Source organism: Anser cygnoides, chromosome 8 (assembly GCF_040182565.1).
Source record: "Anser cygnoides isolate HZ-2024a breed goose chromosome 8, Taihu_goose_T2T_genome, whole genome shotgun sequence".
Lineage (NCBI taxonomy): Eukaryota > Metazoa > Chordata > Aves > Anseriformes > Anatidae > Anser > Anser cygnoides.
In genome coordinates this window covers 5,087,399-5,109,584 of record NC_089880.1, presented here as the reverse complement: position 1 = coordinate 5,109,584, position 22,186 = coordinate 5,087,399, and the positions used below count along the sequence as shown (strand labels likewise).

Below are 22,186 nucleotides of genomic sequence, written 5' to 3'. Positions count from 1 at the left end.
CTGTAATCAGACATCATGAAGGAGGTCTAACATTGTAAGTCTAACATTGTTACAAAGTATAATTCTTTAATACAGAAGTACTCAATGTTGTGGGCTTTTAAGCTCCTATCTGAACTATTCACATTAGCTAACTGAGCCATATAATAATCTATCATGATTTTCTATAAGTAGGGAAAAATAGTACATATTCATGCTTGTTCTACTCAATCTGTGGGAAACCCAAGAGAATTTCACTCTAAGAAAAAAAGGTTCAGTGCTGTTATTTAGATATATACTAACGTATTTCTTGAAGTCTCTAAAGTCACATTATCCTCTTAGGCTAGATGGTCTCTCCAGCATGACTAGTTCAAGCTCACTAATTGGAAGGGAAAAACCTAGGGTGTCCAAGCAGAGAGTTTACTGCAGAAAGAAAACTCTCAACCAACCCAAAACAACAACAACAAAAACCAACCAAAACCCCTCAGAAGGTAGCTAATAAAGTCAATTAAAAGATATATATATACTTTTTTTAGGTGAAAAGCTCGGCTAAGATGGAGTTCAGGATATGAGAGGGGGAAAAAGTTAAAAAGGAATCAAACATCTTGTCATCAATTGTCAAGAGGCTTTACTTGCGATGTGCCTATTCCTGATGTATTGCTGTCCTCCCAGTAGCAACAGAAAGGACAACCAATATTAGTATTTATATCAAACAGGAAAAAACAGATCAACTGTGATGGCCATGAGAAGACAAAAGACCATGATGAACAAAAATACTAAATGAAATAAGTTTTGGGGCATAATTATTAGCCTAGTCTGCTTCTCTCAGATCTTCCTGGTTTTAGTGTTCTTTACCTCCAATTGGGTCAGTTTTGTAAAGTCAAATGACCCACATGTCCTGGAAATAATTGTCCGCAAAATATCTTTTTGGCAGTTTATTTTTCCTCTGAATGATATCTCTAGAGTTTAACCCCATCCTTTACCTCTTATCTGATTTTGTTTCTCTTCTAAACAGCTCCTTCAAACATTTTGTCATAGTGCAGTCTGACAAATATTACAAAGGCTGCTAAAGTACATGATTATTTTATTTTTAATGAGAAAAACAGACTAGTGTGGGATGTTTTCTGCCAAGACAGAATCTGACCCCTGGAGTGAATTTTTATGAGAAAGTTAGTGACCAGCTCAGACTCAGACACTAGATGAAACCAGATAACCTCTCAGGTAGAAAGATTTAAAAACCCTTCTACCACTTTCTTTGTGAAACATTAATTCAGAGAATTAAAATTCAGAGAAGCAAAACATGTCTGAACAGAAAAGCTGGAAATAAGTAGTGCTACATACAGTGGCCAAGTGTAATTTTTGGTATAGACTGTTGAATTATTAATTTTGCACCTCTCCTCTCAAAAGTCTGATCTGGACAAAGCATAACAGCCAAGTGTGCAGTGTTGGGACAAAGCAGAAATAATGAAGTGTTACAGTCCAATAGGGAATGTAGGTTAAGGATTTAAACAGTCAAAAAACGCAAAATGGGAATGGCTGATGCAAAATAGTCTGTCTGCCAGAAAAAGTAGTCAGGAGAGAGAGGCACCTGCAGTAGTCATGTCAGAAGAGGCCTAACCAGGCCTCCAGTCAGGATAGTGGCCAATAGCTTGTATTTTAAAATCTGACTTTAGTTTAAATGTTAGTAAAAACCAATCTAACACATCCTTTTCACTGGATTGAACTGTGAATCTAAGAAATCTGACGCAATCTAGGAAAAAGACTGTGGAGCTGTATATATCCCACACTAGACTGTTATTGGCTGTAGTACAAGAATGAAAAATAAAATATATCAACATATGTTCTATAAAACTGCAGAATAGTTACTTATACCATGAAAACATAACCTAAAATTATGTATCTATAATTATGCACACCTTTTATAGAATGGGTTAAAAGAAAAAACTGCTTTTAACATCATCTATAAACACAACATGAGGGGTATGAAAATATTTTTATTTGAATCTCTCATATCTGCTGAATTCTTTCTTTTCTTCCTGTTAGAAATGTAATACTGAACTGGATGGCGTCCTGATGCAGAACCAAAAGCAAAGGAAGTAGGAAGGAAATTAGGATCCCAGTGAGTGCAATATTGACAGATAAAACATGAGATACTTAGATCTAACATCTTACTCTACAGATAGACTAAAGAACTAAAGGAAACGCAGTCATTTTTTTCTACCTTTATTACTTTTCCCCCATCCCTAAGATTTAACTGGGCTCCCAGGAAGCACCAAAATGTTTGATGCATTTGAAGAATTATTTAATAAGGTTTCAGTACAAGTCAAATTGGGTTTGGGCAGATCCTTCAAGTCTGGGCAAGTTAGCTTCCTGCATTTGTATCTCCCAAAAATGAACAGGGCAGAGTCATACAGGCATATGAAAGATCAGTCACTGTAATTGTAAGGGCAGCCAATTATTAAGTTTCATAATCAAAAAGAACAAATATCCAGTCTACTGTTGACAGTAGTCCAAGTGATAGGTATTATTACAGAAGCAACTCAGAAACATTTGCTACCCTACTGGAACAGCAGAGGTGTGAGCCCTTTCTGTTCAACTTCCAGATTTTACAGATAGTGCAGCATACAGAAATTGTCTGCTTTTAACATTGTTTCCAGATGTACTCTTGGCCAGCTTTCTTCTTCTTGGAAGAATCTGAATGACCTGAGCCTTGGGAACATAATTATACTCCAGGATAAAAAAAAAATAATATTCTCTGCTAGTAAAGAACAAAAGGTTGAAAGGCAAAAAGATATTTGATGATTTAACACCTAAACTGCTCTTAATCCCAGAATAAAGGGTAGCAAGGGTAGCAGGAATTTTGATGTCTTCAGCCATTGTCAAATTTCTATACATGAATACACTCCAAAATATTCAAGGGGTTGATTAGGTAGTTTCTGATTCTGTTACAGCCATGTGCATCCACTGAAACGCAGATTAGTAATGACATTATTATACTCTATATTCTTGAAGAAAACGGGTTAATTGGAGAAAAATATAAAACTCTGGCATATAAATAAAGCTATATATTTTGGACTTATACAGTGGTACCTAACACCTCTGGTAGTGCAGGCAGGCTGTATTCATTTTATTAGTATAGGCTATGACACTTATGTGACACCAGTGCAAGACACGCTGGTCAGTGGGCAATACAACCAACCTACGTGCAACAAATCTGCTCAGTCTGCTTTCAGCCAACATCCAAAACTCTTTGGATCAACAGTGACAGACAAATAGGCTGCAAGAGCCAGAGCAAATAAGCACAGCCAGCTCCCCAGAGGTGTCAATCCCAAGAGCACTGTGACTGTCTCCTGGCCAGAATGCCAACCTCCCACAGACAGACCTGCAGCCAGTACATGACAGGAGGCCACTGGGGTCTTTCCAGCAAAAAACATCGCTGTTAGCATATCATGGGTTACGACAGGTTACAAGAATTATCCAACTGACCCATAAATACTCCATAAGCTGTAATTTAAGCAATATTGCTTTTGACTGTTCAAATCTCAAACAGCTAGATTCCATCTTCCAATGCACTACTAAGATAAGAAATCTATTGTCAGTTCAGAAGGAAAATGTTTCTTTGGACCAAATAGAAAATAGTACAAGACGTTATCTGCTGAGTTCATGTCACATACCAGGTACATATCTTTCATCTGATAAGAAGTATATTTCATCACTGTACAGAAAACTGTTATTAATGAGACCAGCACAATACCAGCTGCTAACAACTTCTATGACAGTCAGTCAAGCCAAATAAATAAGTGAAATCTAGACAACAGCACTGCTCTTTAAGCAGTGCCCCAAGTTTCACCAGTGCATAATTTAATTCAATAATTTATTTGTACCATTTGTATTTCTGTTGCTCTGTTGCCATTTTACAGCTACATTTATTTTAGGTCTTTTACTCATTGCTTTTTTTGAGCAACAAAATTCATTCAAGCTACACTGACTACCCAACTACCTATGGATGAACTTAAGGCACTTGTTGGTGTGTGGTGTGTTAGAGGAGTAAAATGCTGAGAAATTGCTTCATCTTGCTGATAGACACCAGGCTGTGTTTTCAGACCAGGAATTCACTGGAAAGAAACCAGTTCCAGTGCACACCAGATTAAGGAATCTGCAGTTATCTCAGTTTGAATCTCTGTAAGACTTGTTCTTTCAAAATGAGTTCCTTCCTACTTCTGATACTGGGCTCTATTCCTCATGGAGGAACTATTCACGTGCAGCTCATGGAAAGTCACATTGGCAGCAAAGAAAAGTGACACCACAAGTGGACCATCTCCTTCCATCTTCAGTACATCCCAACACTCCATCAGTTGTGGCCACATAGTCTTTCCCCATGGCTTTCCTCTAGGCAGAGAATTGTGACCTTCCTGTCTTGTCCTGGTGGGATCAAAGTGCAGCCACACCTGATAACTGGGAAGTGCTCCTTCTTCAGCAGTACAGATACAGCCCACAGTACTGAGGGCCTTTGAAAAACTCCTAGGGCTTGCCATGCAGGTGTAGCTGACTATACAGGAGTAGCTGCCAAACATTCAAAAACCTGTCCCGTTTCTTTCCTCTACTTCCATATAAGTAAGAAAACTATTTCAACCTCTGTCTTCCAAGACACCCGTTTCCAGATATCCTGAATTCAGTGTTACTTAGACATCTATAGCAAACTATCATCAGCATTCACAAGTGGCATATTAAGATCACTTGACATGTTTAAGTTGTGATACACTAGCTTTTCAACATTTTACTTGAAAAACTACTTTTTTTTTTTGCTGTAAATACATCTACTTTGATTTAAACAATTATCTTATGTAGCACTGGTTTTCTTTTTTTCTTTTTTTTTAAACAAAAATGTTGTTCCTTCCAGTAGAAGGTCATTATGAAGTCAAATACGTTTCACATCTCCTGCTAACTATTGATGCTTTCTTTTCCCTAAGGGCAAAGATTAGCATTTGAGCAACGTTATTTTCCAAGCATTGTTACTATTTAGCTCACTAGGAAAGAACAGAGTTTGCTTTCTAAGCACTTGAAAAAAAAATCAATTCAAATATAGCTAATGCTAGCAGACATCGTTGTTCAACTCTGTTACAGATACAAGTTGTGTTGCTCAGGTAGGATTTCAGAGTAGTCTTTCTTCTTAACATCTGATTTCTACACGACAATTTTTTCTCCCTCTTGAGGTGAAGCTGAGAAAACATGAGATCTGCCAGTGGGAATCTCTGTTCCCATCAGGAAAGAGGTCAGAAGACTACAGCTGTGGAGTCACATATGGCTCTTTCAGAAATCTTAGTATTCTTTTTTTGTTTGTTGATTTTTTTCATGGGGAAACAACATTTTTAAAAGTCAAGAGTTGCATCACCAGGAGTTTTACATACTAGAACCCAAAGCCCGTGTCTCATTTTCTTGATGTCTACTTTATCTTGATGTCTACTTTAACAACTAGGACCCAAAGGAATCAATTTTTCATATTTATTTTAGATTCCTGTTGTAGATTTGGATTTTTTTCTCCTGTGAGGTCTCTTTCTTTCTTCCTCCAACAACTGGATTGCAGGTCAGGAAAAAAAAAAAAGTGAAAATATGTACTTATTATGCAGTAGGTTGAAAGACTTCCTTTCAATTTGCTACTATAAATAGGACGACAAACAGCTATTGACATTATTCACTATCAAAAAGGAAATAATGTCTGCGACTACTCCACCTAAAATACAACTTCAGAAAACAGTTTAAGTACATAAAAGTTACAGCATGAGTTAATTCTGTCACATTACTGTACTGTTCTGAGCTGTTATTTCACAACACTGTAAGACTACTCACAATCCCCAAATGAAAATGGGAGCATTTACGTATGACAAGACATTTACCAACAAGGACCTGATAACAATACCCTTCTGGGACACAACCCGTTGTTTTGGGAAACTAGCAATCCTAAATTCAAACTATAAATTACAATGACTGTTGGCATTTCATTAAAGTGAATTCTTTGTTTGCAAGCATAACTGTTTTGGTTTTGTCTATTGGGTTATCAGAAGAAATGAACTCTGAATCCTCTATGCCAAAAAAAAAAAAAAAAGCTATTTGGAAGAAAAATGACCATTTGCAGATGAACAACCTTTAAAGAAAAATGCAATATTTACAATACAATTTTTAATCTTTTACTTGAATGTCAGAGTTTTGGGGCCTAAGCAAGTCCAATGTTTAATATTTAGCTTTACTGCTAAAAAAAATCCCTCTAGTCATTTTAGTATGCAAAACCAGAAAAAGTAGCTAGAATAAAAAATAAATGTTTAAGAACTTCATTTAGCTCTCATCTAAAGCAAAGTAAAAATTGATGATGTTATTACATTCTGAATACAGCTCTAAATACAAGTGCAAGCCAGCAGATAAGACTTTTTTTTAGCTAACTCATAGTAAAAAGTCAAAACAAAATCCTACAGATGATTCACATACGTATTTGTATTAGTTTAATCACACTCAAGGGTGACTTTTGAGTCCAGTGAAATTGTTTTTGGCTTCTACTTGTAGACAGGACCTTTACCATTAAGAGGTGTTTTGAGACAACGCATTATTACATTATTCCAGTTCTGTCACACTGAATCAGTTTTTATTTGAATGAAAATTTAATCAGCTGCTCAGAAAACAGATCTTTTCCTGACGGAATTCAAAACAAGCTAATACCCAAGGTCCCTTGGGAATTTGAATTCACATTGTTATAGCTCTGAACACAAATACCATGGATTTATATCTTGCACAGCTGGAAGTGCCAGACTTCTACACCTTAAAAAATGAGAACAATTATAAGAAAATTTCAAAATGTATTTGAGTAAAATGGTATGCGTAGATGCAAGTCAACAACTTGAACTGAGCTGAGAAACTTTCAGAACTGCAATTACACTAAAAATCACAGACAATGTAAGTCAGAGTTTGAGAGAGTTTTAAGAAAACAAATGCCCTATTTGGAGTACAGGGATACTGAATATACCACAAAATGAAATCTTTCCGTTCTACTGAGCACAGGCAAGACTTAGCCAAAAGGCCATCTCCCACTCTAGGCATCCCACTTCACGTGAGATGTGTGGAGAGAAACCAGAAGGGAGCAAAAAAGAACAAGCTTTTCAGGGTGCAGAAAGATTGAAAGAACTGGATTTACCCTCTGAAGAGAAGACTGAAAAAAGCCACAATAAAGCATTTCAACCTTCTAGAATATGCCAAAAAGGCAACTTGCTTTTCATATCCACAATACAACTAAATAGCTCATTTTTAATCTGCAGCAAGGAAATTCCTAGCTGTAAAGACAATTACACTAACAAAACTGAAGATTGCATGGTATTAAGAACTTGTAGTTTTCCTCCCTCAGGAGGGAGGCAAAGTAAAACATGTTCTAGTCCCCACAAGCTTTACTTGTCACAGAGGTCATAATAAAAATTGAAACCTAACATATACATGTGTGAGCCTTTAATAACATATATACACATACATAGATCTGCACTTCTAGACATTGCTTCTCATCCTATCACTGTGCACCTCAGAAAAGCCTAGCTCCATCTTTTCTGCGTCCCAGTTTAACAGCTACAATCAAAACATAAGCAGGAAGACAATGTCATTGAGTCCTAATCCAGTCCTAGGAGCACAGTAGTTTATTCTGGAACAGCAGACCACTAGAATTGCACAATTTCATTCTGGAATGTGATAGAATATAAGCAACTTTCTTGTTAAAGATATATCTTTATTCACACACCAATATTATGTATACAGAAATTCACAGGACAGTTTCTCTTCTGAAAGCTTCTCCACTGACAGCCTTCTCCAATAGATTCGTCTTTATTATGTCCAGTGTTTTCAAGCACTCCTGACAATGTGGGGCTACATCTTCAACTACTATAGGGCTTCTCATGAATTTTACTGTTTTCTCACTTTGAGTGAGCTTGTGAAACAGTCTACATGTACGTTTCTAAACAATTCAGAGGAGTTACAAAAAACACCAAATATCAAGAGATGTGTGAAAAAAACAATCACTACATTTAGCAACACTGCTAATGAGGTTGTTTTATTAGGCCCATTATAATTATTACAGTAAGAACTGCAGATGCTTGATGAATTATTCATAGAATGGGTGTTTCAATGGGTAAGCATGACCAAGCTCATTCTGCAGTAACTGTATGTTAAGCTCTCCTGGGTTTTGCAAGTTCAATTTCTCAAATTAATTCAGAGGAAAGTTTAGAACATAATATGCCTGCCACGTGCCTGTGTACAACCACACTCCTACCCAACTACAGAGATGTTTCCTTTGAATTCTTATCTTTCTAGAGACCAAAGAAGTAGAATCTGGTAAAGATGGAAATGAATATTTTGTAGCTTACGGACTAACTTGACTGTCTGCCAACTTCATGGACTAATATACTAATATACTCACTAGTAGAGCAAGAAGAAAAAAAATGAGTTAAATCCTCATAAGTTTTTTGTCACTGATTTTATTCTGTAGGGATTCTCCCAGATGGGACATACATGAAGGGACTAAACCTTCACTCCTAGAATTCTTAAATCCTCAAGCATGTTCTAAAGAGAAAAATTACCAGCAATCAGGTTCATATATGCTTTCTCTTTTTTTTTTTTTAAAGGTACCAGATTTTATTCATACATTTTTTCTTTCAGTGATTTATTTAAAGCAGTTGAAAGATACAGCAGCAGTTTAGAAGTAATGAAAATTCCATTTCTTGTAGCACTTGTGTCTTGGCTCAATAGTTGCTGATTTGCTCCAAAATATATTACATAATAAAATGGAATTTCCAGACAGAAGCCAGTACTTTATAGCTAGATATATATCAGAGGAAACCTCTTCTGCACTTTGGCTACTAATTATATGCTATTGGTTCTTGACAGAAATACCTTCTGGGTTACATTTATTTTTGTTCCCCAAAGCCATTTAGAAAGGACTCCATAGCATAATTCCATTTCATCTTCTAAGTAGTTGTAAATGCAAAAATTTATCTTTTACTTGGGCAAAGTGAGAATTTCTAATGAGCAACTAAATTCAGGCTCCCAAAGTAAAAAAAAAATAATAAAATAAAATAAAAACAAAACAAAAATAAAAAACAAAAACCAAAAAACAAAAACAAACTTTTTTCCCTGAAGTTGACAATTTGGGTAATTAAAAAGTGATTTCTGAGGAAAGCATATATTGGAAATTTGCAGAAACATGTAAACATGTTTAGCTGTCAGAACAATCAACAATTGGAGTGCTGATGGTGGAGTTGGGAAGAATCACCATTTCTGAAGAACTGTGGAATGGAGTCATAACATTCAATATTGGATCTACAAGAAATTAAGGATTATAAACCAATGATCTACAAAGAAATGGTGGAACTTACACTGTTTATGGAATGCATCTAAGAAATTCATTGGAGAAAGGGGGAAATCCTGATTTTATTTAACATGGAAAAAAAAATGAAGTTTTCAACAAACAGTTGTATTGATCATTGAATCATACAGGTTGGAAAAGACCTCTGAGATCATCATAGAGGTTAGCACTGTTTTCAAAACATCTCCAAGTGGCTAATTTCATAAATAATATTGAAATGCTTGAGCAAATTGAAATAATGTCAGCACAATCCGTTATGTGATTATCTAATTCACCATATGAAAAACGAAGGTAAAAATAAAGTAGCCAGAACATATTGTGGTGAAATCACAGATATGACAAACAGAGGAAGACCAATTCAAAAGCTTGGGTAATCAGGTTGCCATAAGGCACAGAAAACAAAACCACTACAAAATGCTCAAGTTAAGTACATGGCAAGAGTTATTAAAATGCAATCTGTCATGTATCAAAGGCTATAAATTTGCATATTACATTGAAAAATTAGCTAGCAGCACCTCAATTCTCCACATCAATCTTTAAAACAATTTTTTCCATAGCATGGGATTATAAAGTAGTTTGAGGAAAAGAAATCTAAGCAGATTTATTCAGAAAAAATACCTCACAGAAAGTTAGAAAATACATATTCTTCAGAGAAATTGTGACCTTTTCATTAAAAAAAGTACACAAATGGCTCAATTTGTCAGAAGCAACAGGAAAAATATCACTAAGAGTACCAACTTTTCTTATTAAAGGAAACAAAACACACCAAAAAAATAAATATAGTCTTCTCAACAAATAAGTTCTGATTATTCACATATCAAAAGAAGGTCCGTCTTCTGCAATGATCCTGTCAGAAAGCCAATAAAATATAAAATTTCACTTAAATATTTTAAAATAAACTTGTCTCTGCCTTTATTGGTATTAATTTTCTAAGAATAAAATCATTAATTAGATTGTTCAGAAGTTTGCATTCAGTAGTTACTTCTATACGAGTATTAAAATACCCAGTGAAAAGCTTAAGTAATTTGTACTTCATAGAAAAGAAGCCAAAGTATCTACATTTCTAACAGGAACAAAGCAGTGTCCTGTGGAAGAAAAACATGAATGCATGAACATGAAGTTTTAAGACACCTTGCTTTATGACAGAACTTCATAAACACTTTTGCCTTCAAAATATGCAAAACTTTTATGAAATCTAGTATTTCAACTTTTCTGTTCTTCAAAAGCTTAGTCAATTTTTCATGGGCTCAGTACATGAGATCAGGGCCTTTTTTTCCTTGTTAGATTTAGAGGAAATTTAGAGGAAAAACAGAAAGGAAAGTACATAAAAAATTTAAGAGGCACTCTTAAATTACACTTAATTTTAGTAAAAAAAAAAAAAAAAAAAAGCTCCCTGCATTGCATCACTACCATGAAGACATGGGTCAAAACTGGCAAAATGAGATGTCAAGTACAAATGCTACAGTTCTAAAATACTTTAGTGCTCTGCTTTCACTTGTATTAAGCAAGAACCACAGCTCCACCAGTGCCATAGGCAGTATGAGTGCTTGACCACCTGGCCAGGCTGCAAGGGGCTGTGGATGGCCAGAGAAGTGCAGCCGTTCCGTAGCCCAGGGCCCAGCTCTTACAGCTCTTGCCGTAGCTGGCACAGCACCAGAGACACTCAGGTCAGGTCTCAGTGGTGCTCAGAGCCACAGTTCCAACAACAGTTAATGACTCCATAAGTCTAGTGTTCTGCTAAGGAACCTTTATACTGGACATTTATTTCTCTCTCCATTAAAAGGTGAATCCTTCTGAAGAAATGAAAATAAGCTTGGAAATGGTTTTAAGCTTTCCCCTAAAACAATCCTCTTCAACAAATGCCGGATAAATCATTTGTCCTTCCCTGACTTTTTCCTTCAGTCTTCTCATTCTTTTGCACCTTTCATGTAGTTCTCCAGATACCATTGTTATCACAGGTTAAATTGTAGCTCATGTTTTGCATTGATATATCAATACCAACGATCTAAGACAAGAAAGCTAACTATAGTTGGATGTTCACAGCTTCTTTGAAAAACATGAGGATATTCTTCTAGCTATTTTTTTCCATACACACTAAGTTTACTCTTGCAATCTTTTCTTTATGATTTTCCACAGAGTACCCTGAGATATTTATGTATGAAGTATGAAACTAAAGCATAATACTTGGGGGAGGGAGGGACATAACCTTTTTCATTAAAAAATTAAACTTAACAGATCTACTAGCACTCTGTTTTTGGAAGACGTCCCTTTCTATAAACAGAATCCTGGACCTCCTTTCCCCCCAAAGGTTGAACCAAGTGGAAAGACTTCATTTTTAACTTATCCCAACTTCGAGCTCCTCTAACATCTGAGAAAACTATCAAGCAGTCCACATGGTGTTCCCTGAAAAAAGTGAACATTAAATCTTTGTGAGACCCAAATGTTTCATTCAAACAGTATTAAAAATGAAGAAAAAGCCCACAAACCTAGAGATTTCCCATACTTGTTCCAAGTCTCTTTTTCCCCTCTTCTTCCACCATAAAGCCCCAGTGGAAGAAGTCATGCTGACAAGAAATACACTAGTGTGCAGAATAAGAAAAAGCGTGTGTACTTAGAATTTGATCTGAACTGATTAAGTAGCATCAAATTTGGCAAAATCTCTGAACACGTCATGAGGAAGAGCCACCATTCCTTCCTAAGCTATTGTTTTTTTCTTTCCTGTCCCTCATTGTTCCTTCCCTAGGCCCCCAAATCAACAGTTGACAGTGTTCCTTTGTAAAAAGTAGCAAAAGACACTTCAGAAATGTAGTCAAAGTTAAATTTTGTTTCCCTCTGAATGAGAGAGGGAGATGATCTTGCCAATGGATGAGATATAGGGAGCTACTGCTGTGAGAAGAAGTTACTCGTCACAGCAGCTACTGCATTACACACCTTTATATCCTTTACACGCAGCAGCAGCAAGTAAGGTTTTGCAGAAACACGGACTAGACATGGATACTTTGCCTGAGGTAGGTATCTACTTAGAGGTGAGGACTGGCTTCAAGTGAGGGCTATGTTATCCCTAGAACTGAAACTAGTTGGACATGGAAAATGGAGACAACAGAGTGTATAATCTCCAGTCACTTGGTAAAAGTGAGTAAACAAAAGGAGCAAGAAGTATTTTAATACTCTCAAAGCAATCACTATCATAATCAGGTAAAGGTTTTCAGCTAAAGTATTTCCTTGGGAAACTACAGGATTTAATCAAACAAGTCATGACAGTTTTGGAGATACTAGAGCCAGAAGGCCAAACAGCCAAAGAAAGCTATAAAATATAAATGGGAGAACAAAAAAACATCTGTGGAAAAAGGAAGAAATTTTGTGGGAATAAGAGCAGAATACAAAAAAACACTTTTTCAAGAAACAATGAGACCAAACATCTAAGAATGTCTAATCTAAGACTTCTGCATGTGACCCCACTGTTTTTCCCAACATTACATGAAGCTTCCTCCTGGGTCAGTCACAGGCCCTTTCTTGAACCTCAGAATTCATTCACTTTTTATAGATCTGTTTTTAAAAACATAAGTAGGAACTATTTCAGATTCCAATAGTAAATATCTAATGGTCTTTACACTTCAGTATTGTGTGCTTTGCCTAAGTTCTCTGGAGAATCTATTTTACTTGTTTCTAACTTCCTTGGTGGCACAGAGTACTTCTTCATTGTCAGGGGCTTTGTTTGTTTTTAAATTCTATAACCCAGCATTGTTACAATATTGAAATAACAAATCAAGTTACCCGAACTACTAATCAAAATATTTGGTTCTGGAATATCTTGGACTTGATGTTAAAAACCAGAATTGAACACCAGTAGAAGATGAGCGTGGTTTTGAATTACTTTCAAAATCAGGGACTGAGAATTATATGGCCAACACACAACTCATTCAACGTTTTTTCCTCTCAGCCAAGAAATACAGCTAAGGTAACCTTTTACTATAGTGTTACCTGTTGCTTTTTTTTTTTTTTTTTAAGTACCAGTTGTTTAGTTTGCCTAAGTAGAGCAACAGATTCCACAGATTTTGTTTAGTCTACAGGTCATCTTCTGGGCAACTATTTCAAGAACATATGCCAATAGTTAGCTGAATAACTCCTGTATGCCAGAGTCTGAAAGAGAAAAAAAATCCCTCCACTCACTGTGATGGACAGAATAATAATACAAAAATAAATAATAAAAAAATGAATAATACAAAATAAAGAGAACAACATATAGCAATATTCTCAAATAGGTATTTTGTGATCACAAGTCAATGTTTTTGCATTCTGAATTTATCATGTTCTCTCACAAATATTTCTCAAATTGCCCCGGAGAAAAGCTATTGAGAAGTGCCTAAGGAATTTCTACATATAATTAGTATAAGATTCAGACTTTTATTTACTTTGACATGTAGATACCTTATTCATGTTTGAAAATGTGACTCAAGTAAATTAGCCGGTTATTTCTGAAAATTGTATTCACATCTATTTAAGGCATGTTACATTAGTGACTGTATTAACATCTTATCATTCAAGAAAAAAAACAATTTGGGTAAACAAACAAATTCCATCATGTAACATCTAGAAGACATCTCAAATCTTTGTGGTTTAGTGTGCTTTGAAAGATGTATTCTGCATACAAAAAGGTGTTTACTACAAAGTACCACCAGTAGAGCACAGATTCTACAAAATGCAAGAACAAAAGTTACTGTGGATACCCCCACAGTGAAAACTCTGGTTTTATATTAATTCCTACTTAGTGACCATATCCCAGCTTCACAGGTGGGGTTTTGAGTCCTGTACATCCTGTACATTCCTTCCAGAAACCCATCTACAAAGCTGTCATTTTGGCTTCACTTAATTATGAATTGTCTTATTCTGAGGGAATCATGCAAATGTGTGCATAAACGGAATAATTTGTTGATTATTCTTCCCATTTCATTTTTTCCCCTTTTAGCTAACTCTGACTTGTCCTGTTTGTCTTGCTTTGTCTTTTCCAGAAAAACAGTCAAACACTAAAAGTAAAAAATACCATCACCATCTTCTCTCATATCATAATAGTATTATTTCTAATTTAAATTTTTAAGTAGAAGTCCCTTTTCCAACATACATGCTTTAGTTAAGATATAATTATAAACATGAGGCAGCTTTTCCACTTCTGAAGCATCTGGCATTGAACACTATTTGCCTTCTGTATGTCAATTTATATATCTGTAAAACTAAAATTAAACCAATATAATCCAAGCAAAATGCCAAAAATTAATTGCAGAATCCATAACAAATCTATGTCCACTTAATGGCATAAGTAGTCTCATCTCCCTATGATCTTCTATCACTATTATCATAAGAAAGAAATAAACCCAAAGGCAACAAGTAATAAAAACAAATAGGTGACAGAACAGCCCGATAGTAAAAGCATTTCTTTGTCTCTGCTCCAGCTTCCTGTCATGTTAATCTGTGGAAAGAAAGTGCCACAAAATGGCAAGAAATAAAATAGAAGCATAAAATCAACTTCCACCACATCTTACACAAGTGTTCCTTGTTACATTAGGAGCATAAATAAAAATTTGAAAACCTGGAGTATATTTTGAAGTTATGTTTTATTGTGTAGTATAAAAACCTATAAGTTTACCCCACCACATAGTACATTTGGTATGGTAAATTTAAGGTCAATTCATACCACCATGTTTTCTCCAATTCACAAATTAAAGAGTTCTCACATTCACAAGTTAAAGAGTTCTACCTAAAAAAAACCCAAAGGTACAAAAGGGCAAGTGTACAAAAGGGCAAGTGATGCTAGTCCAGGCTGCAGAGTCTAGGCCGAGGCCTATCCAAGATGACTTTGGCTGCCCAGTGCTTCCATCTCCTGGCTGCTGGAACTACAATGAGCTCTCATGGCTGCTCCCACTGCTCTAAAGGACTCAGGAAGGTCAGGAGGCCTTCCTCCGTCCCAGCTCCACCGCTGCCTGCCAGCAGCAGGCCACCTGCTCCTCACCCTCAGCAGTCTTGCTGCTGCTTCTGCTAAGACAACTTGAGGCAGGTCTCCAGTTTCGTTTAGGAACTGAATCAAATAGGCAAGAGGACAAAGTCAAACTGCCAGGTTTTGTCTTATATTTGGTTATATATTCTTGCTGAAGATGACTCACAGCCATTACTCTCCCAGACATGGCTCTATGCATCCTAATCATTTCAACAAGAAGTGAAACAAATTTTCATTGCCTACCTCACTCTTCTCCATTGAGATCTAAATTTTTTTAGGCTTTCATGAGGCTTTTGTTAGAGGGAATTAAGAACATCCCTAGGGAAAGTTCCAAGTTCCCATTTGTTCTGGGTGGCCTTGAGGAGGTGCCGCAGGGGCAGCCTCTGTGAGGAGGAGCTGGTTCCAGCCAGTTCCACAGCAGCCTCACCGCAGGGCACAGCTGAGCCCAGCAGCCAAGCTTCTGGCAAGTCTGTGAAACCACATTTAATTAATGAAAAACAACAAACAAACAAACAAACAAAAACAGGAAAAAAAAACCAATGGACAGGCAGAGGAGGAAGGGGGAAAAAGAGAATGATGGTCACATTGCTGTTTCCCAACATTCAACATGGAGGAGGAGCATAGAGAGGAAGTGCTCCGTGCACTAGAGGATGTAGCCTGTGAAGGACCCTGACCTTGTGCAGTTGGACACTTGACTCTTTACAGGCACTGCTTTTATCAATGACTTTGTTAATATATTAGGAGGAAAATGTCAGAGTATCTTTGCCAGCCTCCCTGCAAAGCACTAGGGTGGTAACAGCAGAGGAGCCAACTGTCTCTTCACTAAGGCACTAGCCTTGGCAGACTGCCCTAGAGCTCTGTTCCATTTCCATCCATGTAACTTACCAGCATAAGGAATTCCTGCATACCAGGCCCTGTCCCCATCCACACATTCCTCTTTTATGACCTGGACCTGTGGTCTCCCTCTCCTCTACTGTACACCCTTGCTCATCTCCTCTGTGGGTGGAGATGTCTGCATTTTGAGGTGCCTGGGAGAAGTAAATTACAAGTTTAAAACTATATTTGCAATATCAGAATAACTTGTAAATATTACTCAGTGCACACGTGTCTGTGCTCACATGAATGCATGAAGTTTGGAACTTGTGGTAATTGTGATTTTTCAGCAGAGGAATAGAAATAAAAAAGGAACCTACAGAACCTACTTCCTGAAAAGGATTATACAAACTTTTTTTCTCAGCATATTTAACAGTATAAACTGTTAAATTCTTCATTTAAAAGGGGGCAAACAAACAAACAAACAAAAACACACTTTTCCCCCTCAGGAAAGTTTAGTATATTAAATTTGGAGATCGAATTCAATTACTAAGAGTTTAAAAAATATACTTCTAGTTTCAACATAAATACTAATATATTTTTAAATAATAGGTTAACTAATACTATTTTCATACTCTGAGCTATATATATAATACAACTTCCTATTGCTTATAAACACAGTCTTTTAAGATTATCTTTTTTCATGAGATAAAATGTTAAGACCATCTTGATAAGCAACTTCTGTTATGTGACTGAGGTAAATAACTAGCAGATCCAATTATGCCTCATTTCTCAGCTGGACCAAAAATAAACTAAGCGCCTTTTTTTTCCTCCACATGTGCCAAAGTGAATATTAGGTGTCCAAAACCTTTACTCTACTTTGTAGAAACAGCAAAAACATCTGAAGGTCTAAGGGAAATTAAAAGTTGGTCTGATGTAAGAAAGCTTGTTTAAGTACCGTGATATTTACTGTTTCTGTAACTAATAAATACCTAATAAGGCCAGTGTTTTACATGTCTGTTTTTCAAAATATAAGACATACTTTCAGTTGAAGATTAGACTTAAGTCTTCTTCAGCACAATCTCAGAGCATAACGTACTGTGAAATATCAGCTTCTCAAATATATCCAAAATACATACTTTGATAACGTTTTTCAAACACAGATTGTGACTGGCTGCACAGCCAGTCTTCTGAGGAAATGTGTTCAAGATTAAGATATTCAAGGAATACCTTGAATAACTTCAGTTACTATTACTCCCTTCCTTGATACTGAAGATGTATATCTATCAAGGCAAAAAAGCAGAGAGCTGAACAACTCTGAAGTTCAACAATACTGAAGATATTTTCATCTTAGATGATTAATTCTTATTGTCTCAGTGCTAGTGCTGCTCTCTAGAATTTGCCTGACATTCCTGTTGGTTCTAACACAGCACTTTCCAGCCTTTCACACTACAGATATCTGCTGAAGCTCACAGGCAGCTTTACCACTGTAGAAGCCTTTAGTTTTTTTTTTTTTTTAAAAAAAAAAAAAACTACATCTGGGACCACTTTTTCTATTTTCAGTTTTCCAATTGTTCACTACAATCTGAAAGACTCGGTTGCAAGAAAGTTTTCCTTCTCTTGTTGAAATTCAGAAACCTACAAGTCAGCACCACTGTGGTTCTAAACTCAGTTTTCTGCTTGAAGAGCTGAACTGTGGTCACATTCTCCATAACTACCAGAGAATTCGGGAAAACTGTAAAGATCAAATTATGCCTTTTCAAGGGCAGGCAACTCACATGGTAATGTGCTGAGGCACCACCAAGGAATGCTCTGGATTCTATTAATACAGGGGCAATTTTGTAAGCTTAGAGAAAACTTAGAGAAAAAGCTACAGAAAAGCCTTCTCTTCATGTAGCTAACTAACACTGGAAAATGTGGCTAGAAACTTATAAGCATAACAACTTTTGCATGAATAAAAGGAGAAATATTGTGGAGCTTATAAATTAGAAATTAGCATTTAGATCATGAAGTAGGCTACTGACAAATTCTAAGCAGTAAAGATTAAAACAGTATGTATTTCTTTGTTATTGACACCAAGAGACCAATTCACTAACTGTACTACATGTACATAAAGTGATTAGACTTGGATTGAACTTCAAGGCATTTGTTCATGAACTGAGTATTAATTTACATATTTTACGTACAAACTGATTCATGTACAAGAACATGTGGCATCTAATAAGGAAAAAAGTATATAATCTCATTACTTTTAAGATAACAACACTAACAAGCTCTTGAAGAAAACATTCATGAACACATATTGGTTCATAGTTTGAAAAAAGTTTTGACACAAAGCTTCCAAACTAATTTATGTGTTCTGTCATATACACAGACATGAGAATTCTGATACATATGCTGAAATATTTCAGAAAACCTTGAAAGGGGTATGAAGTTTCTTAACTGTCTATTACAGTGATACATCTTCTCCATGGCTACTTGAAACTAGAAAGCCATCATAGTAAATCTGCAGTCAGTGTAAGAGGTTTCAAACTGTTCATCTAGAAACATGTATTTCCAATTTGCAATCCGAATTCTGCAGTGCTCACATGAATTGTGACTTGTGAGTTCTGCTCTGATTACACAATGCTACACACACGCAGTTATGGTGTGGTTTCACTATGTAAGAGTGGCAGAACACAAGTCTTTGTAAAGAGACTTGTGTTTCTTAGACTGAATACCACTACTGTAAATATGCACACAACATGTTGGGTTCTAAACTATTAAGAAAAGTTTAAAGATCTCAGAGTTACTCTGGATAATTTTCTGAAACTAGTAGTTCATTCAATGCTCAGATGCCAACAAAAAGACAAATGCAAATTAAAAATGAATAGGAATGAGATAAAGAAAATCATTATACACCAACTGGATCCCTAGCACATACACCTGATGACTGCTAGTGGTGATCACCTATCATAAGAGAATGTTTCAGTATCACGCTAAGTAGGCAGAAGGCTACCATTTTAAGCAGAATTATGGAATGGCTCCCAGACTGATCATAAAAGATAAGTACTGTTCAGCTCTGATATGAGTTGCTCTAGAAAATTAAAAAAGTTAGAAATGATACTAGAGAAAGTGGCCAGGAACTATTTCTTTTTTTTTTTTTTTTTTAAAAAAAAAAAAGAAAAAAAGAACAACCCGGTAAGTTATCAGTTTTAATTCTAAAATTAAAAATAAGAAACATTTTCACATCGCATCTCAAAGTGTTAGCACTCATAGCTGCAATTTTTGAATGCCAAAGGTATAAATGGTTTCAAAAACCAATTAAGCAAATTGGTATAGAATAGGTTTGTCAGTATCTCTCAGACATGATGGCAGAGATGTTTCCACTTCAGAATTTTTTAATAGTAGATCCCCAGAAGCTGGGACAGGGCATTGTGTTCTTACACTCCTCTAAGCTTCTGCTCCTGGCCACTATCTAGGACAGGATGCTGGTTCAGATGGATCTCAGATATGACAAAATGCAGCCGTACTTATGTTTGCATAACTGTGAATGCTACAGAAGCTTTCTAAAGGTGCTAGAAAAGGAATTTGCATGATCCAGCTGTTCCAGTGATCATATGTTATTTAAATTGTGAGTCTTCAATTTGAGTTGTTCTGCCTCTGGCTACTATATTCTCCCTAAACAGACAGGAAATCTTCTCTAGTTCCTGAATAGACAGAAGAAGGGTCCTGTGAGCGGATAGAGTTTCAGAATGGAAAAAACTGAGAATTACCAATTCAAACAATCAGTTTCCTGCCTTTCAGGAGCCTCATGCCCTGTTGCGTAATAAAATATAAGCACAAGCTGTTTTCTCTAAGCATTTTCTTTTCAGTTCATAGTAAAAATCTTATCTCCTGATTCAGAAAATAATTAAAATGAAGTTGGCACATTACTTCAGAAGTAAGTTTTATGCCACTGTTGAAAATGGATCCCAACCATATGTTAGTCTTTCTTTTCATTACATACGTATAATACTAGAAAAAATAGAAATATTAGCAAGACGGACCACTACTTGTTTCAGCCACAGAATCCAACACATAAAATTGACACTCTAATTTCTCAATTAGAGTTACAGTCTATGGCCTGTTCTCTCCCATCTCACACACTGCTTCCTGCTCCAGGAGACAGCTGGAGCCATCAGAATAGCAGTAGAGAGCCTCTAAGAAAAGTCCTGCTAGTGGCCTGGGACTTGGAGTGTTGCTAACAGGTGTCCTAGCAATTCAGATAGCCAGGCTGCTCAAGAATAGAAGTTTGGTTTGGCAATTTAAAATCTCTGAAACAGTATTTTTTTCAGTTGATTTCCCATGGAAGAAAGATTATGTGGTCACACTACCTGTGAGTATATAAGATGAGTTTTGCTCAATTGCTCCTGTCCCTAGGAATGATGACAAAGTTTTTATAGGTAGCTCTAGCTCTCTTATAGAAAGCTAAATGCTCATTTCACTTTTTGACTGCAGCAGAGTCTGATGTGAGGTTTTCCTTAGAATCATTTCTTGTAACCATACCATCTTGTTCCTAATCAGTAGCATAATTGCTACTACTGCTGAACTATAAATTGACTGAACTATAATTGCTGAACTAATGTTCAGCGTCAGTGCACTGTGCATGTAAAGTTTGGATGTTTCCCCCCAGTGTGCATCACTTCACATGTACCTGCATTTCACAGAATTACAGGTCAGCAGGGACCTCTGGAGGCCACCTGGTCCCACCCCTACTCAAGCAGTGCCACCCAGAGCAGGATGCCCAGGACCACGTCCAGGTGGCTGTTGAAGATCTCCAAGGAGGAGACCCCACAACCTCTCTGGGCAGCCTGTGCCAGGGCTCTGTCATCCTCACAGTAAAGTTCTTCTTGTGTTCAGAGGGAGCCTCCTATGCTCCAGTTTGTGCCCATTGCCTCTTGTCCTGACAGTTAAAGAGGCTGTAATAATTTGCAGCGTACCAAGGAGATGCATTTTGTTCCAGTGTCCAACTGAACTGTGTATCACAGGACAGTCCCTGGCAAAAATCTCTTGTTCATGTCAGGGAGAGAAAGACGTGAGTCTTTACAGTTCACACTGAGACATCCCCACGGATGTCTTTAATACCAAAAGGTATGAAATATTATCTGCAGCCAATTTGACAAGCATTTTTCTTCCAGAACTTTGCCTTCAAGCCCACCATTCCCAACAACAGACAACAGCACAAGTCTTTAAATTTGGGAAGTGGATAGGACCTGATGCTTTTAATTCTCCTTTAACCTTTCCTGAGCTGCTGTTCTTTAAATTGCTGCTACAGCTACTTAATTCCCCTCCCCAGCATTATTAATTGACTCTTATTATTACTATTATGTGATTATTTTCTTCTTGCCTGAATGGTGGAAGGTGATAGCTGTGTCTCAGTGCTACAGCAGCCCTGGTGATGTGGTGGCCACGTCACAGCAGGCAGCCACCAGCTCCTGGCACCACCCTGGTGATGTGATGGCCGTGTCACAGCAGGCAGAACATTGGTGGTGGCCCATGTCACAATGGGGTGGGTGGAAGGGCTGGCCCAGGAGGGGTGGCTCCTGGCCATCAGGGACACATGAAACAGATGGACCCTGAAGGGAGACATGACCAGACCAGGACCTCCATCGCTCAACCAGAATGGTGCAGCTTTCTACAAGTACATTGATGGGCTGTGCATGTCCCATTTGTGCTATTCTGTGAGTTGCTTACACAGCTTTTTGCAGATGGCTTTATATTTTACTAACATAAACAGTATTTTGAGCAAATGTTGTGACCTTTTTATTAATTTGGGGGGAAACTGTGTACAAGTAGCAGTATTAATATTGGTTGTGCTAGGTTAGGGTTTGGACTTGATGATCTTAGAGGTCTTTTCCAACCTAAATGATTCTATGATAAGATAGCAATAACAGGACATACTGAAATTGCTACAGGCAGAACAAGGTGAATCTTATCTGAAGGCTCAAGGGAAGTTGTTTTCTGAAACCTGAAGTAGGTAGACTATAGTAGTCACACTT

General features: G+C 36.8%; 1 long non-coding RNA gene across 2 annotated transcripts in view; it reads right to left on the bottom strand.

Annotated features, from left to right (window-relative positions):
• The window catches only part of LOC136791411 (uncharacterized), a 31,468-nt gene extending 9,804 nt beyond the window's left edge, over window positions 1-21,664 (bottom strand). Inside the window, exons 1-3 of one of the 2 annotated variants that reach the window (XR_010833409.1) lie at window positions 21,535-21,641; window positions 16,239-16,381; window positions 1,616-5,549 (exon numbers count right to left, since the gene is read on the bottom strand). This is a non-coding gene — a long non-coding RNA (uncharacterized lncRNA). Of the gene's footprint in view, window positions 1-1,615; window positions 5,550-16,238; window positions 16,382-21,534 lie in introns of those variants that run through there. The other variant, XR_010833410.1, reaches the window with a different exon arrangement.
• Between the last annotated feature and the right edge of the window lie 522 nt (window positions 21,665-22,186).